This window comes from Bos taurus, chromosome 6 (genome assembly GCF_002263795.3).
Source record: "Bos taurus isolate L1 Dominette 01449 registration number 42190680 breed Hereford chromosome 6, ARS-UCD2.0, whole genome shotgun sequence".
NCBI classification, from domain to species: Eukaryota; Metazoa; Chordata; class Mammalia; order Artiodactyla; family Bovidae; genus Bos; species Bos taurus.
This window is the reverse complement of record NC_037333.1, coordinates 72,219,934-72,247,157: the sequence shown is the minus strand read 5'-3', so window position 1 is coordinate 72,247,157 and position 27,224 is coordinate 72,219,934. Positions and strand designations below refer to the sequence as shown.

The window sequence follows — 27,224 nt, the reverse complement described above, 5'->3', positions numbered from 1 at the left end:
TGTTGGCTATTATACAAAACTATACCTTTAAAGAAAGAGTAAAACCAGTAACCTGATTTTTGGCCCTATCCCTGATCCTGTAACAATATATCATGGATGTTTTCCCAAGTTAGTACATTTAGATCTCCATTTTAAAGAGAATGGTATTATATTCTATTATATGAACATACAATGACCTATTTATGCAATTCTCAAGTGATGAACATTTCAATTACTTTTCATTTTCTCCCATCACAGATAATGGTGCACACATATATATGTCCTTTTTTATTTATGCAAGCACTCTGTAGGATAAATTTAAAAAACTGGAATCACTTGGTTAGAAAATAAACAAATTTAAAATGTTGAAAGGGACTGAAAAGTTGTGCTTATTTACATATTCTCTGTGGTAAATTAGTGCCTGCTCTTCTTTTCATTTTGTGCAATGGAAGTAGTGCTGCCCAAATATGCTCAGTGTTATACTGGAAACTCAGATTTGTATCTATCCTGTTGAAGAAGTCTCTTTTTATACCTTCTTAAAAATGTTCTCATTATAAAAGTGATATGTAGTGATTATAATCACCCAAAGTAAGTGTAGAAAAAAATAGCCCACCAATCCATGGAAAGTTCTGAAATAGAAACTGCTGGGGTACAGAGATCTTGCCAGCCATACTAATCGTGTTATCTTCGGTGCTTGGGACAGTGCCTAGCACAGTGTGTATATTTATTTATTTTATTTCATATTTTTGGCTGTGCTGGGTCTTCACTGCTGTGCAGGCTTTTCTCTGTGGGGAGCAGGGGCTAGTATCTAGTTGCGGTGCTTGGGCTTCTCGTTGCAGTGGCTCCACTTGTTGCGGACACAGGCTCTAGAGTGTGCAGGCTTCAGTAGTTGTGGCACGTGGACTCAGTAGTTGCGGCTCCTGGGCTCTAGAGCACAGGCTCAGTAGGTGTGGTTCATGGTCCCAACTGCTTCACGGTATGTGACATCTTCCTAGACCAGGGATTGAATCTGTGTCTCCTGCATTGGCAGGCAGATTCTTTACCAGCTGAGCCACCAGGGAAGCCCACAGTCCATATTTATTGATTAAAGGAAGAAAAAAAACAGCCCAGAAGGCCTCACAAAATAATGACAACAAAATCAGTAACCTCCCTGAATTCCTTCCTTCCCCAAAACAGACAAATACACAACCCACATGCCACAGAGGAAACAAAGTTTCGATTCCTGACTAACAATAAATTTCAATGTTTTCCTTCATTACTCTGAAAAGGGGAATGAAACAATGTCCAGATGATCTTGAGCAATTCTTAGAGCATACCTCAAACTTGATTTAGGTTTTTTGTTAAGTATCCAGTTTACATCTGACCATTCTCTCAATTATGCCATCCATATTTGCAGATATCTATTACATGTGCTGAGCACTGAGTATACAGTGATGAATGAAGCACTGCCCTGTTCATGCAGAGCCTACAGGATTATACTGTTAATTTTCTCTGAAAAGTAAACAACTCTCACTTCTGGAAACTGAAAACCTGGTATCTGCTATAGACTGTAAATTCCATGAGCCTAGTACCCTTACTTGTCATGTTCTTTACTATATTCCTAACTTGGTACACAGTAAGTGTTTGGTACATACTTGTGGGCTGGCTACTTTATATCAGTTCCATTCTGTTGGCTTCTCTATTCTATGGCCAGATTTAGGAAGGTAAGAGTATTTTGAACAGCAGCAGAATCTGAAATTCAGGCATTAAAGCAGGTCAGACACAAATCACCCCATTCAACCTTCAAGGACAGCCACTTCCTCACCAGGAGCTGGAGGTAACTCACCTGGCCATGAGCCTTGATGTAGGCATCCTAGTTTATCAGAATAGTTGATCAACAGTAGTTACTTTTAATTTATTAATTGGCTTCTAGTGATCTTAGGTGTGGCATACGTTGCACAGATTCTCTCTAGTTGGGGCATGCAGGTTCTCTAGCTGTGGGGTGAAGGCTCTGGAGCGTGAGGCTTCAGTAATTGCAGTAAGCATGCTTAGTAGCTCCGCAGCATGTGGGATCTTAGTTCCCAGACCAGGGATCAAACTTACGTACCCTGAGTTGCAAGGCAGATTCTTAACTACTGGACCACCATGGAAATCCAAACAATATTAAGGAAGTACTTTGTTTTATTCATCATTTTTTTTAAGGGATACAGTTATTTTGACATACTTTTCTTCTTCTTCTTCTTCTTCTTGACTAAACCAAACACTTTGTCTGTGAAGCCCAAATATAAAATGCATGCCCCTGGGATTTCCTGGTGGTCCCAGTGGTTAAGACTCTGTGCTTCCATTGCCAGGGGCACAGATTTGATCCCTGGTTAGGGAACTAAGATCTCGCATGCTGAGTGTGACATAAAAAAAAAAAAAAAAAACTTGAAAAAAAAATGCTATCCTTTACGTTTTAAATTTTGTAAGAAAAAAAGGAGGCAACTCTTAATACTCTGGCATATCCAAAAGTTGATTTTCTTATTGTGGATAAGAGATCATATTTATATAACACTTATGATAAAATTAGATTCAGTGGTTCTGTGGCTTTTTTTTTTTTTTTTTCTGTCTCCAAGTAAAATTAGGTTTTTTTACATGTAGGAAAAAAAATACAGAGGAAATACATCAAAATTTAGCAAAAAATGTTTACACAAATTTTTCTTCGAGGAGAATATTTATAATTATAATGTGCTATGCTAAGTCACTTCAGTCGTGTCAAACTCTTTGTGACCATGGACTAGCCCACCAAATTCCTCTGTCCATGGGATTTTCCAGGCAAGAATACTAGAGTGGGTTGCTATTTCCTTCTCCAAGGGATCTTTCTGACCCAAGGATTGAACCCGTATCTCTTATGTCTCCTGCATTTGGCAGGCAGGTTCTTTACCACTAGCGCCACCTGGGCAGTCCTTAATTATAATAAATATGCCTTTTAAAATTTTGCTGTTTTAAAAGAAGGACAATTACAATTTAAAAAGCCATAAGATGACAGGAAATCTTAATTGAAGCAACAAATTAAGAACCAGAAATAGCCCACCAATAATCTTTTATAGACTTTTGCCAAGTGTTCCTCCTGTCATGGAACAATTCCTGGCCAGCGCTGAGACACGAGGGGGCAATGACTCCCTAGGAACTGCCACTTCCAGCAGATCCTGTCGCTCAGCCTGAAACCAGCTGAGTGATGTCTCTCTAGAGCATTGCCACTGGTCTGGGAGAGTCACACTTGACTTGCAAACTGCTCTTAAAGACTCAAGCTTTGATTTTTTTTTTAAATTTATTTTTAATTGGAGGATAATTGCTTTACAATAATGCTTTGATTCTTTGAAGACACTATTTCTGTGACTAACACTGAATGAATGGTCCATTTGGAGCTAATTGGGGTCAAGGATCTAGGTGAATTAAAAACAATGACAAATAAAAACAAGTTTACCATCTGAAGCAGGAATTAAGCACATGCTTTCAGATCGTGGCTCAAAAAGCTGGAATTTGCAAAGCTGCCAGAGGAGGAGGCTACAAGCTTGTCTGACTTGAGCAGAAAGCTGTGACCTGACAGGCCTAAGAGGAGACTGCTTTTCTGTGGTGGGCAGGGTTATAAAAAAGCCACCAACTTTTCTTTTCTAGGTTTTCTGCCTCCCTGTCCCCTTCTGGTTCAGTGATTTTCATCATAACTAAAATTCTGCCTGGGTGAACATATTCATTAATTCAGAAAATCCATATCAAATATTAGCTTGGCCATTTACAATTTCCAAACTCACACTTAATGCTTTCTTAAAATATTTATCTGTTGGTTGCAAGGCACGTTAGGATCTCAGTTTTCCGACCAGGGATTGAACCTGTGTCCCCTTCACTGGAAGGCAAAGTCTTAATTACTGGACCACCAGGGAAATCTCTGTATAGCACTTTCATGTGTGTTTTTCACTCGCCATTTGAAACACTTTGACTTTTGACTCTTTTTTTTTTTTTTTTTTACTGGAAATAGATTCCATCATACTGACCAAAGCTAATATAAAAAATTAGTGAAGGACTTTTCTGGTAGTCCAGTGGCTAAGACTGTGCTCTCAAGGCAGAGGGCCCAGGCTGGTCAGGGAATTGGAATCCACATGCCATAACCAAGATTGAAGATTCCTTGGCTGCAACTATGATCCATCACAGTCAAATAAATAAACTAATAATAATAATAAAAACCAATGAGAGGTTGGGGACCCAGTGCCAAGAACATTGCATTGGTTTGGCAACACAGACCAAGCTGTAGGGTAAAGGGTGTGATGTGGGCAGAATGGAAGTGTCAGAATCTGGATTATGGTGTTCAGGGACAAATTTCTTTCTGAAGAGAAAGGGAAGGGTAGGGCAGCTATGTATAAGCATTTGCCACGCAAAGACTTTCAGAGGCACCCATGCATATGAAATTGGCAATAAATATTTGTGAGACAGATGACCCTAACTTGCAATGTGGTATGTTAGTCTTTGGAGGAGTGAAAAAATCCTTTGCTTGCCATAGGGTTGAGTTATTAGGAAAACTTGTCTCCTAAACTATGTATTTTGATAAATAGCAACAAGTCTAAGCCTAAGTGAGTAGACACAGGGTCTGCTTCTACCAATACTCAAGGCCAGCCCAGCCATCCCTCAACTCTTCTCTCCTTTCAATCACTGATGGGCCAGAGTCTGTTCTCCTTCCTGCTTCCTTTTTATAGACACACACAGTGCTCACTACCCCAGCAGCAATCCAGCTCAGCACAAGGCAGTGAAAACAAGTGCCTTCTATCTTGCTCCCTGCAGGCTTCTTCCTGGACACATTCTGTCTTGCTGGATGTGTCAGATTGGCTTTTGGTCTGATGTTTCTTAGTCCTAACCAGACAGACCAAAAAGAGCTGATCCATGTGTTTCAGTTCAGATCACTCCAGTTCTTCTCATTGAGTTCCCAGCCCAAGCTCAGCCAGCAATGAAGGCATACCAGCTACTCCTGGGAGTAAAGCATCAATGTATCTTACAGACCCTACTTGCTAAATGGGGAGGGACTTGCTTAGATGTGTCTAAATGGTCAAGAGCAGTTGCTCTGTAGCTGAGGGGACTGAGGAACATAGAAGTGGACTTGAACTTGAGAGGATGCTTGGCCCAGTGCAAGAGCACAGTAGGGGCTCAATACATGTGGACTGAAGTGATGATTGAGGTTGGAAAGACAAAAGAAACACACAGTGAATACTGTTTCTCACCATGTAAGAACATGTTATCAAATACCACACTATGAGACACAGTCACATTTATTAGGAGATTGTACTAGTTAGGATAAAGACTCTGCCACTGCAACCAGGACTTCCACAAATCTGGCTGAAAGAGGACAGAAGTTTATTTCTCTCTGATATAACAACCATTTAGTCTACACTACCAAGACAGCACTAGTCTGAGAGGTCATTCAGAATCAATCCTTCTTCCACCACTGCTTAGGACTATGGTTCCCAAGTTGTCCCAAAGAGCCTCAGTGAGCTCACAGGATGAGGAAAACATGGCGACCCTCAGCATCTAATATACACCATATAAACTACTAGCTCAAGGTTCACAATTGCAACATCAGAGAGCACGGCCTCCTCTTGATAACATGAGATATCTCTGAATCTAGATTTTCGGTGGGTGCCACGATAAAAAGCTGGTACTCTGAGAAAATCAATACGCAAGAGGGAATGGGGTAGTGCTGTCCAATCTGATTTGAAGGTTTGAGGAGCTGTGCAGTGCCCTTTAGGTAAACATATTCTATCACCAAGTGACTGCAGTTGTTAAAGTAAAACATTGGTCTTTCAGTGTATGCATATTACTTGTTACAAATAACAGCTGAATGTTGGGAGACAATTCTCCATGAATCTCATGGTTTTGCATATATTGTAAACAAAGGCAGTGACTGGCTTTGATCCAGACTATCTTTTCAAAGATGCTTGTATAGGCAACCCTTGAAAACATGGGGGTTAGGGGTGCCAACACCAATGGAGTCAAAAATTCACATGTAATTTTTGACTCCTCCAAAACTTAACAACCAATAAGCTACTGTAGACCAGAGCCATACAGACAATATATACAGTCAAGTAAGACATATTTTATGTTATATGTATTATATACTACATATATACTATTAATATTATATAACAGTATAATACTATCATATGATAATAATAGTATTATTACACAAAATACATGTAAACTATATATACACTATATTATTGTACTCCTGAAATTAGATCGATATATTCTTTGCAGCCAAAGATGGAGAAGCTCTATACCATCAGTAGAAACAAGACCAGGAGCTGACTGTAACTCAGACCATGAATTCTTTTTTTTTTCCATTTATTTATTTATTTTAATTGGAGGCTAATTACTTTAAAATATTGTAGTAGTTTTTGCCAAACATCGACATGAATCAGCCACCGGTGCACATGTGTTCCCCATCCAGAACCCCCCTCCCACTTCCCTCCTCATCCCATCCCCCAGGGTCATCCCAGTGCACCAGCCCTGAGCACCCTGTCTCATGCATCAAAACTGGACTGGCAATCTGCTTCACACATCATAATATACACATTTCAATGCTACCCTCTCAAATCATCCCACCCTCACCTTCTCCCAAGAGTCCAAAAGACTGTTCTTTACATCTGTGTCTCTTTTGCTGTCTTGCTTATAGGGTCATCATTACCATCTTTCTAAATTTCATATATATGCATTAGTACATTGTACGGGTGTTTTTCTTTCTGACTTACTTTACTCTGTACAATAGGCTCCAGTTTCATCCACCTCATTAGAACTGATTCAAATGTATTCTTTTTAATGGTCGAGTAATAGTCCATTGTGTATATGTACCACTGCTTTCTTATCCATTCGTCTGCTGATGGACATCTAGGTTGCTTCCATGTCCTGGCTATTATGTGTCTCTTTTAATTCTGGTTTCCTCAGTGTATATGCCTAGCAGTGGGATTGCTGGGTCATATGGCAGTTCTATTTCCAGTTTTTTAAGGAATCTCCACACTACTACCCCACACCCGAGGTCAGGGGCGGCAGCCGAGAGGAGCAACCCCACGTCCAAGGAGCGGTGGCTGCATGGGTGCAGGAGGGCTGAGAGGAGCTACTCCATGTTCAAGGTCAGGAGGGGCAGCAGTGAGGAGATACCCCTTGTCCAAGGTAAGAGAAACCCTAGTAAGATGGTAGGTGTTGTGAAAGGGCATCAGAGGGCAGACACACTGAAACCATAATCACAGAAAACTAGTCAGTCTAACCACACAGACCACAGCCTTGTCTAACTCAATGAAACTAAGCCTTGCCCTGTGGGGCCACACAAGATGGGCGGGTCATGGTGGCGAGGTCTGACAGAATGTGGTCCACTGGAGAAGGGAATGGCAAACCACTTCAGTATTCTTGCCTTGAGAACCCCATGAACAGTATGAAAAGGCAAAATGATAGGATACTGAAAGAGGAACTCCCCAGGTCGGTAGGTGCCCAATACGCTACTGGAGATCAGTGGAGAAATAACTCCAGAAAGAATGAAGAGATGGAGCCAAAGCAAAAACAATACCCAGTTGTGGATCTGACTGGTGACAGAAACAAGGTCCAATGCTGTAAAGAGCAATATTGCATAGGAACCAAGAATGTTAGGTCCATGAATCAAGGCAAATTGGAAGAAGTCAAACAGGAGATGGCAGGAGTGAATGTCGACATTCTAGGAATCAGCAAACTAAAATGGACTGGAATGGGTGAATTTAACTCAGATGACCATTGTATCTACTACTGCGGGCAGGAATTCCTTAGAAGAAATGGAGTGGCCATCATGGTCAACAAAAAAGTCCGAAATGCAGTACTTGGATGCAATCTCAAAAACGACAGAATGATCTCTGTTCGTTTCCAAGGTAAACCATTCAATATCACAGTAATCCAAGTCTATGCCCCAACCAGTAACGCTGGAGAAGCTGAAGTTGAACGGTTCTATGAACTACAAGACCTTTTAGAACTGACACCCAAAAAAGATGTCCTTTTCACTATAGGGGACTGGAATGCAAAAGTAGGAAGTCAAGAAACACCCAGAGTAACAGGCAAATTTGGCTTTGGAATACGGAATGAAGCGGGCAAGAGGCTAATAGAGTTTTGCCAAGAAAATGCACTGGTCATAGCAAACACCCTCTTCCAACAACACAAGAGAAGACTCTGCACATGGACATCACCAGATGGTCAACACTGAAATCAGATTGATTATATTCTTTGCAGCCAAAGATGGAGAAGCTCTATACAGTCAGCAAAAACAAGACTGGGAGCTGACTGTGGCTCAGATCATGAACTCCTTATTGCCAAATTCAGACTTAAATTGAAGAAAGTAGGGAAAACCACTAGACCATTCAGGTATGACCTAAATCATATCCCTTATGATTATACAGTGGAAGTAAGAAATAGATTTAAGGGACTAGATCTGATGGATAGAATGCCTGATGAACTATGGATGGAGGTTCGTGACATTGTACAGGAGACAGGGATCAAGACAATCCCCATGGAAAAGAAATGCAAAAAAGCAAAATGGCTGTTTGGGGAGGCCTTACAAATAGCTGTGAAAAGAAGAGAAGTGAAAAGCAAAGGAGAAAAGGAAAGATATAAACATCTGAATGCAGAGTTTCAAAGAATAGCAAGAAGAGATAAGAAAGCCTTCCTCAGTGATCAATGCAAAGAAATAGAGGAAAACAACAGAATGGGAAAGACTAGATATGTCTTCAAGAAAATTAGAGATACCAATGGAACATTTCACGCAAAGATGGGCTTGATAAAGGACGGAAATGGTATGGACCTAACAGAAGCAGAAGATATTAAGAAGAGGTGCAAGAATACACAGAAGAGCTGTACAAAAAAGATCTTCACGACCAAGATAATCACGATGGTGTGATCACTCACCTAGAGCCAGACATCCTGGAATGTGAAGTCAAGTGGGCCTTAGAAAGCATCACTATGAACAAAGCTAGTGGAGGTGATGGAATTGCAGTTGAGCTATTTCAAATCCTGAAAAATGATGCTGTGAAAGTGCTTCACTCAATATGCCAGCAAATTTAGAAAACTCAGCAGTGGCCACAGGACTGGAAAAGGTCAGTTTTCATTCCAATCCCAAAGAAAGGCAATGCCAAAGAATGCTCAAACTACCGCACAATTGCACTCATCTCACATACTAGTAAAGTAATGCTCAAAATTCTCCAAGCCAGGCTTCAGCAATACATGAACCATGAACTTCCAGATGTTCAAGCTGGATTTCAAAAAGGCAGAGGAACCAGAGATCAAATTGCCAACATACGCTGGATCATGGAAAAAGCAAGAGAGTTCCAGAAAAACATCTATTTCTGCTTTATTGACTATGCCAAAGCCTTTGACTGTGTGGATCACAATCAACTGTGGACAATTCTGAAAGAGATGGGAATACCAGACCACCTGACCCCTTCCTGAGAAACCTATATGCAGGTCAGGAAGCAACAGTTACAACTGGACATGGAATAACCGACTGGTTTCAAATAGGAAAAGGAGTACATCAAGGCTGTATATTGTCACCCTGCTTATTTCACTTATATGCAGAGTACATCATGAGAAACACTGGGCTGGAAGAAGCACAAACTGGAATCAAGATTGTGCTTGATTGTGGAGAAATATCAATAACCTCAGATATGCAGATGACACCACCCTAATGGCAGAAAGTGAAGAGGAACTAAAAAGCCTCTTGATGAAAGTGAAAGAGGAGAGTGAAAAAGTTGGCTTAAAGCTCAACATTCAGAAAACTAAGATCATGGCATCTGGTCCCATCACTTCATGGGAAATAGATGGGGAAACAGTGTCAGACTTTATTTTGGGGGGCTCCAAAATCACTGCAGATGGTGATTGCAGCCATGAAATTAAAAGATGCTTGCTCCTTGGAAGAAAAGCTATGACTAATCTCGACAGCATATTAAAAGGCAGAGACATTTCTTTACAGAAAGGTCCATATAGTCAAAGCTGTGGTTTTTCCAGTAGTCATGTGTGAATGTGAGAGTTGGACCATAAATAAAGCTGAGTGCCGAAGAATTGATGCTTTTGAACTGTGGTACTGGAGAAGACTCTTGAGAGTCCCATGGACTTCAAGGAGATCTAACTAGTCAATCCTAAAGGAAATTGGTACTGAATATTCATTGGAAGGACTAATGCTGAAGCTGAAGTTCCAATACTTTGGCTACCTGATGCAAAGAACTGACTCATTGGAAAAGACTGATGCTGGGAAAGATTTAAGGTAGGAGGAGAAGGGGACAACAGAAGATGAGATGGTTGCATGGCATCACCGACTCGATGGACATGAGTTTGAGCAAACTCTGGAAGTTGGTGATGGACAGAGAAGCCTGGCATGCTGCAGTCCATGGGGTCGCAGAGTCGGACATGACTGAGCGACTGAACTGACTGACTGTACTCTTTTAATAAACTAGAGACTATCAATACTGATACCACAAGTTAATGTCATCTGTTTACAAGATTAATTATCTATCAGCACCTATATCCATACTATGCATATGAGATAAAACACTGTAGATACAATATGAATTATTAATTCTAGACATTACAAATGAAAGACAACATGAAAAACAAATTCACATTTATATATTATATATTCACAGATATAAAGACTCATGCATTGATAATGAAGCAGCAGCAATATGATTACTTTATGGTAAGCTTAGTGTAATTGATATAATTGTTTCACAGTGGCCTAGCTTAGACACAGTGAATGAATCCTTATAAAGCTTTTGTGGCATACAGTATTACAGTCATACTCATAATACAATGTTGGAAACACTGTTAAACATTAAAAAAAATCCACCTACCTATGACAGTAGGCTGATACACAGGTTCTCCAATTGCAAAGGAGAGAAACGCATACTGTATGATAATGTAATTCTTTGAAAGCAAATTTATAAAGCAGTAGGAAAACTAAGGAGAAGGCAATGGCAACCCACTCCAGTACTCTTGCCTGGAAAATCCCATGGGCGGAGGAGCCTGGTAGGCTGCAGTCCATGGGGTCGCTAAGAGTAGAAAACCAGTGACTGACTTCACTTTCACTTTTCCTTTCATGCATTGGAGAAGGAAATGGCAACCCACTCCAGTGTTCTTGCCTGGAGAATCCCAGGGATGGGGGAGCCTGGGGGGCTGCCGTCTATGGGGTCCCACAGAGTCAGACATGACTGAAGCGACTTAGCAGTAGTAGTAGCAGGAAAAACTAACACATCATTAATATTAAATGCCACTTACCTTATTCCTATATAAGGTAGGCTATCCACTTCAACACAAGTCTTGCACATGATGTTCTATATGGTGAATCCTTAGGTGATGATGATGGTGACGACACAACATCTCATACAGTTCTTGTAGTAGTTATTAGACTTTCATACAAGAACTCACAGACATACATAACAGATAGGTTGATTAACTGTAGGACATGATGATTATCTACTATTCATTAGGTGGAAGTGGATCATCACAAAGGTCTTTATCCTAGGTGTCTTTGATTCATATCAACTAGGCTGAGGAGGAGGAAGAGGAGGGATTGGTTTTGCTGTCCCAGGTATGAGAGGGGAGGCAGGAGAGGCAGGCACACTGGGTGTAACTTGATGGAAATACATCCTAATTTCTGACTTTTTTGCTTTTTAATTTTTCTATAAATGTTTCTATAAAGTACAAATCCTTCCACTGTGTGCTTTAGTTTCAGCACCAGTAGCATAGAAAGGTCCATGCTGTAAAAGAAGTCTTAGCAGTTTTTAATGATCAGAACTCTCTTCCTAGTTAGTCTAATGTCAGTTTATTTCCTGGCTCTGCTTCTTCCTTCTTCCATGTCTTTCTCCTCATCATGTGGCACTGGTTCAGAAGCACTCTGTTCAAGTCATCTCTTGCTAATTCCTCTTGTATCGTGCCTATTAGCTCTTGAATTTCTCTAAGATCCCTATCTTGAAACCCTTCACCCCCAGCTTTTTTGCCATTATCCAAAATGTCCTTCATGATTTCCTTGACTGGTTCTGTTGTATATCCTGTGAAGTCATACACAACATCTGGACACAGTTTTCTCCAGCAAGAATTTATTGCTTTGGGCTTGACGGTCTTCACAGCTTTTCCTATGATGATGGCATCTTCAATTGTGTAGTCCTTCCAGATTTCCATGATCTTTCCATGGAGTTCTCTCCCATAGCACTGATAATCCTTTACATAGAGTACTACGTGTAATGAGCCATAATGGTCCCTATGACTCCCTGATCTAGAGGATGAATTATAGATGTTGTATTTGGAGGTAGCTATCACTTCAATACCTTCAGTGTTGAATTCATGGGGTTCTGGGTGGCCAGGGGTACTGTCCAGTAAAAAGAAACCTTTAAAAGGCAGTTCTTTACTTGCAATGTAATTACTGACTTCCAGGACAAAGCATCAGTGGAACCAATCTAAGAAAAGGGTTCTCATTATCCAGGCTTCCTTGTTGCAGTACAACCAAAACACTGGCAGCTGGTGTTTTATCTTTCCCCTTCAAGGCTTGTGGGTCAGCAGCTTTATAGGTAAAGTGAAGTCGCTCAGTCCTGTCTAACTCTTTTCGACCCCAAGGACTGTAGCCTACCACGCTCCTCCATCCATGGGGTATTCCAGGCAAGAGTACTGGAGTGGGTTGCCGTTGCCTTCTCCAGAGGATCTTCCCAACCCAGGGATCTTATAGATAAGGGCAGTCCTTATCCTAAAACCCACTGCATTTGTGCATAACAGGAGAGTTAGCCTATCCCTTCCTGAATTAAAACTAGTACTCGCTTCCCTTCCTTACTGGTAAATGTCCTTTGTGGCATTCCCCCCAGCCCCCCTCCACCGAGAACAGTGCTCTTTTTGTCTACATTAAAAACCTGTTTAGCCTGTTATTGTTCCTTCTCGATGATTTTCTTAATGGTGCCTGGGAACTTATCTGCTGCTTCTTGGTCAGCAGAAGCTGCTGCTCCTGTTATCTTGACATGTTTTAAGTCAAACCCCTTTCTAAAATGATCAAATCAACCCTTGGTGGCATTAAGATCCTTCACTTTCCATTTAAGTCATCATATAATAATGACTGCTTTTCTCAAATCATATTAGTAGGTATGTTTTTCTTATAGTAATTCTACACCCACATAAAAGCTGCATTTTTGATATAAGATAAAAAGTTATTTCAAAAAAGGTACATTTTCATGCATGCTGGCATAGGTATAATGATGTTTTCACATATTTCCTTTCATTTTTTTTTTTACAATGGTGTTTATGCTGGATTCATTTATCTTGAAATGGCTGGCAACTGCAGCTGCAGACCTCAGTCTACAGTATACATCAAGCAATTCAGCTCTTCCTTGAAATGTCATGACTTTTCTCTGCTTCATGTGAGCATTTCTAGAATCACTAGTGGCACTTCATATTGGTGTCATGGTGTTATTCAAGGTTTACAGTGTTGCATTAAACACAAAGAAAAATATATAAGAACTGCAAGAGCTCACTTTTTACTGTGATATGCAATTTACTGGAAAGATGAAGTGCTCACATGGAAATGATTAGTGTCTCATGGCATTTTAAGCGGATATCCCCAGAGGAAGAAATGGCACCCCAGGAGGCTGCTCTGTCCATGGGATTCTTCAGGCAAGAATACTGGAGTGGGTTGTTATGCCCACTGAATGCTCTGAAGAGCTTGAGTTCATGTGAGTTATACCCATACCTATTGGCTGGGCTTCCCAGGTGGTGCTGGTGGTAAAGCATCTGCCTGCCAGGGGACTCTTAAGAGACATGGGTTCTATCCCTGGGTTGGGAAGATCCCCTGGAGGAGGGCATGGAACTCACTCCAGTATTCTTGCCTGAAGAATCCCATAGACAGAGCAGCCTCCTGGGGTGCAGTCCATGGGTTGCAAAAGAGTTGAACATGATTTAGCAACTAAACAGCAACAAACAACAAAACACACTTGAGCTTACCACAATACTAAAAGATTAATTATAAGAGTACATGACATTTAATTTTATGCAGTTATGATTCAATATTGCATCATTACATGTTTACATTTTGCTTGATGGCAAATGGATCATGAACTATCTATAAGTCGTTGCACCCATTTTGGTAAATTTTAACTTCTTAAAATAGATTACTATATATTTTATGGTAGAAAATGATCAAATAAACTAGTATCTAAATATATTTTATATATTCATGACATATCTTTCTTATTTTTTTCAATATTTCTAGGTTACATGGCTATTCTGTTATGTTTTTCAAATGGTTCCAAATCTCCAAATAATTTTCTAATGTGTTTATTGAGAATAGTCCATATATGGGACTTCCCTGGCAGTCCAGTGATTAAGACTCCACGCTGCCACTGCAGGAGGCACAGGATCAATCCCTGGTCAGATCTTGTATGCCACGTGGTGTGGCAAAAAAAAAAAAAAAAAAAAAATCCACATATAAGTGAAACCATGTAATATAAACCTGTGTTGCTTAAGGGTTAACTGTATATGACAATTTCTTATTTTGCCTCTTTGATAATTATACATACTTCACTCTGTAATTTTTCAATATCCAGCCCTATATCACTCTGCCTTGATCAGGCTTTCCCAGTTATAAGCCTATAATTTAACTCCCAGTCACAATCGCCTATCAGACAAACGGTCTACAGTTAAGCTGTCTAACAGAGCAGTCACTAGCCACAGGTCATCACTGGGTACCTGAAATATGGCCATTCTGAAATGAATTATGTTGTTGGTATAAACTACACACTGGGCTTCAAAGATATATCACATACACACAAATTATATAAAATCTCATTAATAATTTTACATTGATTATATGTTGAAATTAAAATATTTTGGATTATCATGTCAAATAAAAATATTATTTAAATTATTTTCCTCTATCTCTTTTTTAGTTTAATATGGCTAACTAGAAAATTTTTAATTGCTTATGTAACTTAAATTTTATTTCTACTGAGAAGCACTTAAAAATACATTCCATGAAAATTTGCAATAGAGGACATAATAATTATTAAAAGCACTTCAGATTTTGAAGTATCTGTATATAAAGATGGGCTTCCAAGGCAGCACTAGTGGTAAAGAATCTGCCTGCCAATGCAAGAGACTTAAGATATATCAGTTCGATCCCTGGATGGGGAAGATCCCCTGGAGGAGAGCATGGCAATCCACTCCAGTATTCTTGCCAGAAGAATTCCATGGATAGAGGAGGCTGGAGGGCTAAAAGTCCATAGGGTTGCAAAGAGTCAGAAACGACTGAAGCAACTTAGCACGAATGCATGCATACATAAAGATATAAGTCAAAAAGTAAACAAATAAGAATTTCCAGTGAATTATTTATATCTAATATATAATCTTGGAAGTCAACTAAGAAATGAACTGCCAGTTAGTTGGAAAATGGAAAAATAGCATTTTCCCACAATAGTACTTTAAAAAAGTAAAATCACATCTGGATACTTTTATTTTAAAAAGATCAGGTTTATTAGGAAAAGACTTGGATTAGTAAGTTTAAAAACAGCAGTAAATCATAAAAGCTTGATCAAAAACATCAAGTTCTCCCACAGAGTCCAAAGTCAAGAAACAGAAAATGTGCTACATTCTTAGCCCCCTTGCTGTCCATAGAAAACAACCTAAGGTGAAACACTGGGAGCCAAAACAGCATGAGTGGCATTCTCAAATGCCTGCTTTGAATCCTTAGAGAACTCAGAATAGAACATAGAATATTATGTTCAGTTCAGTCCAGTTCAGTCGCTCAGTCGTGTCTGACTCTGCGATCCCATGAATCGCAGCACGCCAGGCCTCCCTGTCCATCACCAACTCCCAGAGTTCACTCAAACTCACGTCCATCGAGTCAGTGGTGCCATCCAGCCATCTCATCCTCTGTCGTCCCCTTCTCCTCCCGCCCCCAATCCCTCCCAGCATCAGAGTCTTTTCCAATGAGTCAGCTCTTGGCATGAGGTAGCCAAAGTACTGGAGCTTCAGCTTCAGCATCATTCCCTCCAAAGAACACCCAGGGCTGAGCTCCTTCAGAATGGATTGGTTGGATCTCCTTGCAGTCCAAGGGACTCTCAGGAGTCTTCTCCAACACCACAGTTCAAAAGCATCATAGAATATAACTGTTGTCTTAACAGGAAGAAATAAAGTGAGCTGTGTTCTCCTTGAAGACTAAACAGTATCATGTGCTCCAAAGGAAATACATGAGTTTCAGTAGGTCTAGAAAGGACTATTGACAGGAAAGTCTATTAGAAACGAGCAAAATGAGGACCTCTGGTTATCAGAAAATATGAAGGAGGAGAAAAGTACTAGACTCATGAAAAATAAACACAATATTCCTACTTAAGAGTCTCCTAACGCTCTTCAACAGGAGATTAAAGAGCCCAGTCCAAGGACACAGGGTCCATTTATAGGTTCAACAAACACTCACTGTCAGACACTACGTGTCAGGCACCATGCTCAGAGCTGAAAATACAAAGTCCTTTTAGGACACATTCCCTGCCTCCGAGAAGTGAATAGTATAGTGAGTGAAGTAGGCATATATACCAATAATTACCATCTGGTTTACACATTCTGTCAGAATTTATTTAAGGAAAATATGCCATATACAGTCACAGAGATAGGTCCAAATCAGGGGCTCAGAGAATAGCCTGCAAGCCAAATCTGCCTTCATCTGCCACCTACTTTTGTAAATAAAGTTTAATTGATTTCTGTATTGTCTGTGGCTGCTTTTCGCTACAATGGCAGGGCTGAATACACAACAGACACTGTAAGGTAAACAAAGACTAAAATATTTAATATCTGATCCTTCACAGAAAACGTTTGCCAATCTCTGATCTAAATCAAACTGGGGGGTCAGGTAAAGTATACTGAAGAAGACAAGAATCAATACTAAAGTTTTGCAGAATAAGTGAGATTTATCTGAAAAAAGTAATAAGCATCCCTCTTCCTATTACCCATTTTTGAGGAGGCATGGGAAATAGGTTGCACAAGCATTCCAGGTTGAGGGAATTTGCCCATGGAAAGGTAAAGAGGCCTAAAACAATATGAAGAACATAATTTTACCCTAGAGAACACAGAAAAGCTGAAGGCAGTTCTCTTCAGAAATACACACATTAACAGTAAGTTCTCAGTCATAAAAACACAGCCTGTTGGTTGTCAGGCTTTCTCTTATCCCTGCAAGTGAAGCATGCTGCTCCTGAACTTCAAGCTATGAAAACACTCAGGTCAAAACTCAGGGTCTATCATCCACTGGAGCAAGACCTGGAGCAGCCAAATCTCAATTCTCTTCTTTGCTACATAGACAGAAGACCAGCTCTGGCTAAAGTGTGTTACAGTTTCTCTCTAAACCCATTTTCACCAAAACAGACTCCAAGATGCGTATTTGAGAGAATCAAAAGCCTGAGCCCTACCCCTTAATACAGTATGGTAAAAGCAAAAGCCCTATTTTGGGGAGGAATAGAACTCATATTCTACCTTAATGATTAAAAAAAATTCACCCTAATCCCAGGGTACTTTAACAGCTATCTAAACATGAGAAAATCTAGAAGTGTATCACATTTCATGAATGAATCTCTGGAATAAGACAAAGGGGAAATCATAGAATGCTCATCCATTCTTCTCTGTTTCTCTCTCTTTTTTAAAAAAGTTTTTGGCTAAGCTGTGCTGCATGCAGGATCTTAGTTCCTCAACCAGGGATCGAACCTGCGACCTCTGCAGATTCTTAACCACTGGATTACGAGGGAAGTTCCTCATTCCTTTTTTTAAAATATTGTTGTCAGCTTTACAAAAAGATTCTCAAAAGAATTTTTTACTTTAAAATATAATTTGACTTCTAAAATATAATTTAATAACATAAATTACATGTCAAAATTTCAGATGCATATATCTCAAGCAATAAAGCAAGCAATATCTTATAATTAAATTTAGCTCAAAATATCACTTTAACTTTTGACTATATTTTACAATTCAAAGGAAACCAGTTTAAGAAAGATACAAATAAAAGGATAACTTTCACCAGTCTTATGCCGTGTTTGGAAATCCCACAGACCTTAGTTAATTAAAGACTCTTACTTGAGACACAGTGATGTCCGTCCGATACCACAATTTCCAAGGAGTGTTCATATGCTGTTCAAGATGTTTATGTATTCCAATTCAGCAGCCATTAACAAAAATCTTGATTGCACTAAAATGTAAAACCAAAAGCATTTTTTACTTAGTAGCTTTATCATAAGCTATAACTAAAGGTTAACAATAAATTTTTTTTGCATCTATACATACTCAGCCACAGGGAGAGGAGAAATTTCTTCACAGTGGCAGCTGTTCGGTTCCTCCACTGTAAAATAAAGTTACTACTTTTGTGCAAAGTTTTATTCAGTTCAGTTCAGTTCAGTTGCTCAATTGTGTCCGACTCATTGTGACCCCATGGACCACAATACGCCAGGCCTCCCTGTCCATCACCAACTCCTGAAGTTTACCCAAACTCATGTCCATTGAGTCGGTGATGGCATCCAACCATCTCATTCTCTGTTGTCCCCTTCTCCTCTTGCTCTCAATCTTTCCCAGCATCAAGGATTTTTCAAATGAGTCAGCTCTTCACATCAGGTGGCCAAAATATTGAGTTTCAACTTCAACATCAGTCCTTCCAATGAACACCCAGGACTGATCTCCTTTAGGATGGACTGGTTGGATCTCTTTGCAGTCCAAGGGACTCTCAAGAGTCTTCTCCAACACCACAGTTCAAAAGCATCAATTCTTTGGTTCTCAGCTTTCTTTATGGTCCAACTCTCACATCCATACATGACTACTGGAAAAACCACAGCTTTGACCATATGGACCTTTCTGCAAAGTAATGTCTCTGCTTTTTAATATGCTATCTAGGTTGGTCATAGCTTTTCTTCCAAGGAGCAAGCATCTTTTAATTTCATGGCTGCAGTCACCATCTGCAGTGATTTTGGAGTCCAAGAAAATAAAGTCTGTCACTGTTTCCATTGTTTCCCCATCTAGTTGCATGAAGTGATGGGACTGGATGTCATGATCTTAGTTTTCTGAATGTTGAGCTTTAAGCCAACTTTTTCACTCTCCTCTTTCACTTTTATCAAGAGGCTCTTTAGTTCCTCTTCACTTTCTGCCATAAGGGTGGTGTCATCTGAATATCTGAGGTTACTGATATTCCTCCCAGCAATCTTGATTTCAGCTTGTGCTTCATCCAGCCCAGCTTTGAGTCTAGATAAATATACATTTTCTCATCAATCTTTTCCATTGATGAATATCAATTACGCCTCAGACAAAGATCATCAATGGAAAAGACTGATAAGGAAATGCATATTTATCTAGACTCAATAAAACTTTGCACAAAAATAGTAACTTTACAGTGGAGGAACCTAATAGCTGCCACTGTGAAGTTAACATTACCAATGATGGGACATAACGACATCATGTGACTCCTGATATGATGTCCTGGGAAGCACACAATACGACCTCTAGATTTGTTCTGCTAAGAACTGGCATAAATTGAATATAATCATGAAGAAATTTTAGAAAAATCCAAATTGAAAAAAGTCTATCCTTTTCAAAAATTTCAGTGTTTCAAAACATTCAAGATAAAAACAAGGGAAGATTTTTTTTTTGCATTTGTGTGTGTTGATCAGTCGTCTGAGGACTGTTTGGAACCCCATGTTGCCCACTAGGCTCCTCTGTCCATGGCATTTCCAAGGCAAGAATACTGCAGTAGGTTGCCATTTTCTACTCCAGGGGATCTTCCTGACCCAGAGATCTAATCCCGTCTCCTGCATTGGCAGGCAGATTCTACTGTGCCACCTGGGAAGTCCTTTTGCATTTATATTCTCTTAAGAGTTTATTATAAACTAGTGTCACAGGCCACAAGGAAGTAAGAGGACCATGCCTTACAGAAAAAAGGCAAGGAGTTGAGGAGGACCAAGATGAGTGTAGGGCCTTGGTGGGAGCATTCATGGGTAGGTGGGCCTCTAAGGGAAACCAGACAATCCAGTAAGACTCCTCGAACAGCTTAACAAACAAACAGGTGCGGTAATGTAGCCCTAGGGAATCAGGCCCACTCCTTTGCAGAGATACTTCCACATCTCCAGACATGATCCACACTATCCTGTGTAGATATATTTAGAATCCTTTTTGGCAAACACATAGACTGTGTTGCCATTTTCTCTTGAGCAATCACAACCTACATGGACAAATTAAGAGTTACAGCCATAAAATCCAGAAGATATTTGAAGTAGAAAGAACAGTGAAAGCTGCATCTTAATTTAATGTCATTACATAGGCTCACTGAAACATCAACTCTTGAACTTTATAAACTTCATTTTGCAAAACTGCTCCACAGAAACATACAACTAACCAAATTTCTAGTGCATAGTATATGCAGTTGAATAAAACCTTGTTATGTAAATTCAGCCATCACCCTCCTAAATAATTCAAATGCCACTTTCAGGTTAATCTGTATAAAGGCTTACATTTTAATTTCAACTTTCATAATATAAATCTAATGCTAATTGTGTAATTTTTTTTTTTAACATAAGGCTACTATACTTTTCTGATCCATTAAGAATGAAAGAGCCATCAGGATCCAAGGGGCATCCATTTAATTCACAAAGATCATGATCTGTTAAGCCATTGAACAGGCAATATATTGAATGCAACATAACTGGAGTTTTACCATGAAAGCTTGCTGATGCTGCACCTGAAGTTGTTCTTTACCTTCCTTAATGACTATTTCTATAATATCAACATAAAGAGGACCAGAAAATAAAAGTAGATCACAAACTAATAGTAAGGTAATTGCTAAAACTCTCAACTGATTAAAATTACATTTTCTATTTTGTTTCGGTATCAGCTGCTGAAATAACTTTTTCTTACATGAGATTTCTTAACCTGGCTTCATGAGGCATCACTGGTGAAGTAGCACAATCTCTTTCCCAATGGGTAGGTTTGGAGAGGTAAATTTATTCAAACTTCAGCAAACATCTTGGCTAAAATGAAACCAAAGAATATAAAAAAGGCAAATAATATTTTTCCATAAAAGTTTTGATGATTCCATTTATACCAAAATTGACATTTTAAGTAGAAGATGGTATATAAATTGGCTAAATTAATCCACCTTGCTAATATGGATACTCTTCAGAGTTAAAAGCCATATTCCATAGACATTAAGTTTTATACTTCATCACTTTCTTAATACAGAGGCAAAAATAGAATTAATATACCACAAGTAAATAAAAACTATACGTATGCCAGGACTTTGCTGGTGGTCCAGTGTTTAAGAATCCATCTGCAATCCAGGGGATGTGGGTTCAGACCCTGGTTGGGGAACTAGGACCCTACATGCTACAGAGCAACTAAGCCCACACACTGCAACTACTGCCCGTACGGGGCAACTCGAGAGTCCATGCACCACAGCAAGAGATACTGCATGATGGAACGAACATCCCAAGTGCTGCAACTAGGACCTGATGCAGTCAAATAAACAAAAACAATTTTTAAAATAAATAAAATACAGACTGTTTTAAGAGACAATGATGGATACTACATAATAATCAAGGGATCAATCCAAGGAGACATTACAATTGTAAATATGGACCCCGTGGACTGTAGCCTACCAGGCTCCTTTGTCCATGGGATTTCCCAGGCAAGAATATTGAAGTGTGTTGCCATTTCCTTCTCCAGGGGATCTTCCCAATCCAGGGATTGACCCAGGTATCCTGCATTGCAGGAGGATTCTTTACTGACTAAGCCACCAGGTCTCAGCTTTCTAAATATATATGCACCCAACATAAAAGCACCTCAACAGAGAAAGCAAATCCTAACAGTCATAAAAGCTGAAATCAACAGTAATACAATAATAGTGGGGGACTTTTAACAATCCCTTTACATCAATGGACAGAAAATCAATAAGGAAACAAAGGTCTTAATAGACAGATTAGACCATTGGGCTTAGTTGATATTTATAGTACATTACATCTGAAAGCAGAAGAATACACATTCTTCTCAAGTGCACATGGAACATTCTCCAGGATAGATCACAAGCTGGGCCACTAGGCCAGCCTAAGTAAATTTAAGAAAACTGAAATAATATCAAGCATCTTCTCTGACCACAGTGCTATGAGATTAAAAGTCAACTACAAGAAAAAAACTGTAAAAAACACAAACTTATGGAGACCAAACCATATGTTACTAAACAATCAATGTATCACTGAATAAATCAAAGAAGAAATAAAATGAAAATGAATGAAAATGAAAACACAGGATCCAAAACCCATGGGATACAGCAAAGACAGTTCTAAAAGGGAAGTTTATAGTAACACAGTCTTGTTGTTGTCGTTCAGTCACTCAGTTGTGTCCGACTCTTTGCAACCCCATGGACTGCAGCGTGCCAGGCTTCGCTGTCCATCATCATCTCCTAGAGCTTGCTCAAACCCATATTCATTGAGTCAGTGATGCCATCCAACTATCTCAACCTCTGTCATCCCCTTCCCCTCCTACCTTCAATCTTTCCCAGCATCAGGGTCTTTTCGTGAGTCAGTTCTTCACATCAGGTGGCCAAAGTATTGGAGCTTCAGCTCCAGCATCAGTCCTTCCAATGAATATTCAGGGTTGGTTTCCTTTAAGATTGACTGGTTTGATCTCCTTGCAGTCCAAGGGACTCTCAAGAGTCTTCAACACCACAGCTCAAAAGCATCAATTCTTTGGTGTTCAGCCTTCTTTATGGTCCAACTCTCACATCCCATTAATGACTACTGGAAAAACCACGGCTTCGACTATATGGACCTTTGTCAGCAAAGTAACGTCTCTGCTTTTAATACAATCTTAACTTCAGGATATAAGGAAAATTTCAAATAAGGAACCTAACCTTACACCTGAAGTCACTAGAGAAAGAAGAACAAACAAAATCCAAACTTAGTAGAAGGAAAGAAATCACAAAGATCAGAGCAGAAACTCAATGTTGTGTCACAGCCTGGATGGGAATGGAGTTTGGGGAAAATGGATAAATGTATATGTATGGCTGAGTCCCTTCACTATTCGCCTGAATCTATCACAACATTGTTAATATGCTATAGTCTAATACAAAATAAAAAGTTTCTTTTAAAAGATCTGAGCAGAAATAAATGAAATAGAGACAAAAAATAGCAAAAACTAAACTAAACTAAAATCTAAAAACAAACAAAACTAAAATCCAGTTTTTTTAAAAGATAAAGGAAACTGATAAACTTACTGCCAGAGTCATCAAGAAAAAAGGAAGAGGACTCAAATCAATAAAATTAGAAAGGAAAAAGGAGAAGTTATAAGGGATACCACATAAATATAAAGGATCATAAGAGATTACTACAAGCAACTATAAGCCAATAACATGGGCAACTTTGAATACATGAGCAATTTCTTAGAAAGGTACAATCTTCTGAGACTGAACCAGGAAGAAATAAAAAATATGAATACACCAATCACAAGTACTGAAATTGAAACTGTAATTTTAAAACTTCCAACAAACAAAAGTCCAGGAACATACGGCTTCATAGGTGAATTCTACCAAATATTTAGAGAATAGTTAACACCTATCCTTCTGAAACTATTCCAAAATATTTCAGAGGAAGGAACACTCCAAACTGATTCTATGAGGCCACCATCTACTTGATACCAAAATCAGAGGAAGATACCACAAAAAAAAAAAAGAAAGAAAATTACAAGCCAATATAACTGATGAACATAGAAAATCCTAAACAAAATACTAGTAAACCAAATTAACAATATATTAAAAGGATCATACACTACAATTAAGTGGGATTTATCCCAGGGATGTAAGGATTTTTCAATATCCACAAATCAATCAATGTGATTCATCACATTATAAGTTGAAGAAAATTAACAACAACCAAATGATCATTTCAACAGATGCAGAAAAAGCTTTTGACAAAATTCAACACCCATTTATGGTAATAAACTCCCAGAAGTGGGCTTAGAGGGAACCTACCTCAACATAACAAAGGTTGTAAATGACAAACCTATAGCTAACATCGTACTGAACAGTGAAAAACTGAAAGCATTTCTTCTATGATCAGAAACAAGACAAGGATGTCCACTATTGCCACTTTTATTGAACACAGTTTTACAAGTCCTAGCCACAGCAATCAGAGTAGAGAAAGAAATAAAAGGAATCCAAATTGGCAAAGAAAAACTGTCACTGTTTGCAGATGATTCTATACATAGAAAATCCTACAGATACTACCAGAAAACTACTAGAGCTCATCAATGAATCTGGTAATGTTGTAGGATACAAAATTCATACAGAGAAATCTCTTGCTTTTCTATACACTAACAACAAAAGATCAGAAAGAGAAATTCAAGAAACAATCCCATTTACCATCACACCAAAAAGAGTAAAACACAAAGGAATAAACGTATCTAAGAAGGCAAAAGATTTATATCCCCAAAACTATAAAACATGACAAAAGAAATGGAAGATGACACAAACATTTCCAATCCAAGAAAATCCTTGTTCTTGGATTGGAAGAATCGATTTGTCAAAATGACTATACTTCCCAAGGATATTTACAGATTCAATGAAATCTCTATCACATTACCAATGGCATTTTTCAGAAAATTAGAAAAAATTTTTAAATTTGTATGGAAACACACACACACACACAAATAAATCAGATGAGTCAAAGCAATCATGAGAAAGAAAAAATGGAGCTGGAGGAGTCCGGCTCCATGACTTCAGACTATACTACTAAGCTACAATAATCAAAACAGTATGGTACTGGCACAAAAATAGAAACACAGAACAGGAGAGAAAGCCTGCTGGGCATATAAAAGCTATGTTTACACTACACCATAGTCTACTAAGCATTATGTCTAAAAAAAATGTAGGGGCTTCCCTGGTGGCTCAGAGGTAAAAAATCTGCCTGCCAATGCAGGAGATATGGGTTTAATTCCTGATCTGGGGAGATCCCACATGATATGAAGCAACTAAACCTGTGCACCACAGCTACAGAGCCTGTGTTCTAGAGCCCAGGAGCTGCAACTACTGAGCCCACATGCTGCAACTCACACACCCTAGAGCCCATGCTCTGTAACAACAGAAGCCACCTCAATGAGACTACAAAGCCACTACATACCACTAGAGAGTAGTCCTTGCTCTATGCAACTAGAGAAAAGCCTGTACAGCAATGAAGACCCAGCACAGCCAAAAATAAATAAAATAAATAAAATTTTAAAAATAAAAATCAATGCACTCGCCTTAATTTAAAAATACATTTTTTGTGAAGAAATGCTAACCATTATCTGAGCCTTCAGCCACTCATAGTAGTAAAATCAAAGATCACTGATCAGAAATAATCATAAAAAACATAATAATGTAAAAGTCTGAAATATTGCAAAAATTGCCAAAATGTGACACAGAGTCATGAAGTGAACACATGCAGTTTAAAAAATGGCATCAATAGACTTGCTCAATGCAGGGTTGTCAAAAAGCTAAATCTGTAAAGAATGTAATATTATGAAGCACATAAAGAGGAGCAAAATTTTTAAAAGCATGCCTATAAATACTTGTCAGCCCAAGGTAAATTCAAATTTTCCTTCCTGGAACTTTCCTTTCTGGAACCTTCTTCCCAAATATTCTCCATCCAAAGTTAGTTAAATCCCCAGATGCTGAACCCACCCATATGGAGGGCTGACTGTACTTAGAAGTCATCCACTAATACATGGTAACTGAAGCTACAGAGAATGAATGAAATCATCCAGGAATAATGTGAACAGCAGAAGAGAATGAGAAAAAAAGTCACACAGGTGAGAATTATAAGTGAGAGGGATGTAGCAAATGGAAGGAAGGAGTTTTCATGGAAAAGTAATCAATAGTGTTGACTACCAAAGGGTTTACATAAGGTTTTAAAAACGTCCATTTGATTTGTGTCAATTGAGATGTCACTCATTTTCTTAAAATACTGAAAGAAAAAGGAAATATTAAACGTGTTTTCTCAAGGACAACAGAGAGCTAGTATTTCGTATAAAAAGAAGCCAGCTCAAAAACAAGTGTCTAAAACCTGATGAAAGTCAAAGTGAAGTTATTCTGTTGTGTCCAACTCTTTGTGACCCCATGGACTGCAGCCTACCAGGCTCCTCAGTCCGTGGAATTTTCCAGGCAAGAGTACTGGCTGCTGCTGCTGCTGCTAAGTCGCTTCAGTCATCCGACTCTGTGCAACCCCATAGACGGCAGCCCACCAGGCTCCGCCGTCCCTGGGATTCTCCAGGCAAGAACACTGGAATGGGTTGCCATTTCCTTCTCCATGGGACTTTCCCAACCCAGGGATTGAACCCGAGTTTCCCGCATTGCAGGCAGACGCTTTACCGTCTGAGCCACCAGGGAAAACCTGATAAGAGCATATCTAATAATGATATCAAAGGACACAAGCAGGAATTTAAGGAAGACTCAATGCTAGAGCAAATGTGATCACCAATCTAACATTAACTCTTTTTCCACAGGATTATTATACATTGCTAATGAGAATATTAATTAACACAATCAACTACAGTGGTCGCTTGGAATCGTCTAGCAAAATGTTAATAATTTGTGTAACAAGTGTCCATTTTCTAACCCGAAATTCTATACCTAAAAATTTATCCTGCAGAATATACGTGTATTGAACAAAATGATACGTAGAAGATTACTCATTACAGCACTGTCTGAAGTGGAAAAAGACTGGAAATAACCCAATATACATCAAGACACAACTTTATAGTATATCCATACAAACTACGTATCTGTGAAAAAAAATTAGGATGTTCTGTATGTACTGATATGAAACTCTTTTGGATATAGATATATAAAGCAAAAAATAAAAGTACAGAAAAGTGTGAAGCTACTTTTGGTCTGTAAAAGCAGGAAAAATAGAACACTATTCATATTTCTTTGAATATAAATGAAGCATCTGGAGAGCTAAGAATCTAGAACAGTGGTTACCTACAGAGGAGATGGTGGACAGGACAGGATGGCGGAAAAGAATAAGACCTCACAGTTAACATTTTCATGGTTTATGAACCACAAGAATATATGACCAGCTCGAAAATTGAGCTAAAAAACGGTTTCAATTTTGAATGTAATGATTTCTAGACTCAAGATTAAAAGGTGACAGAAATAAATAGTAGAGTTTAAGCTTCTTCTATTTTCTCTGTGAAGCATCTGAGAGAATAAGGAGAAA

At 38.9% G+C, this 27,224-nt stretch overlaps 1 protein-coding gene across 1 annotated transcript in view; it reads right to left on the bottom strand.

The window, feature by feature from the left end:
- The window catches only part of RESTA (RE1 silencing transcription factor A), a 148,377-nt gene that overhangs the window by 88,342 nt on the left and 32,811 nt on the right, over window positions 1–27,224 (bottom strand). The gene's annotated exons all lie outside the window — the stretch shown is intronic.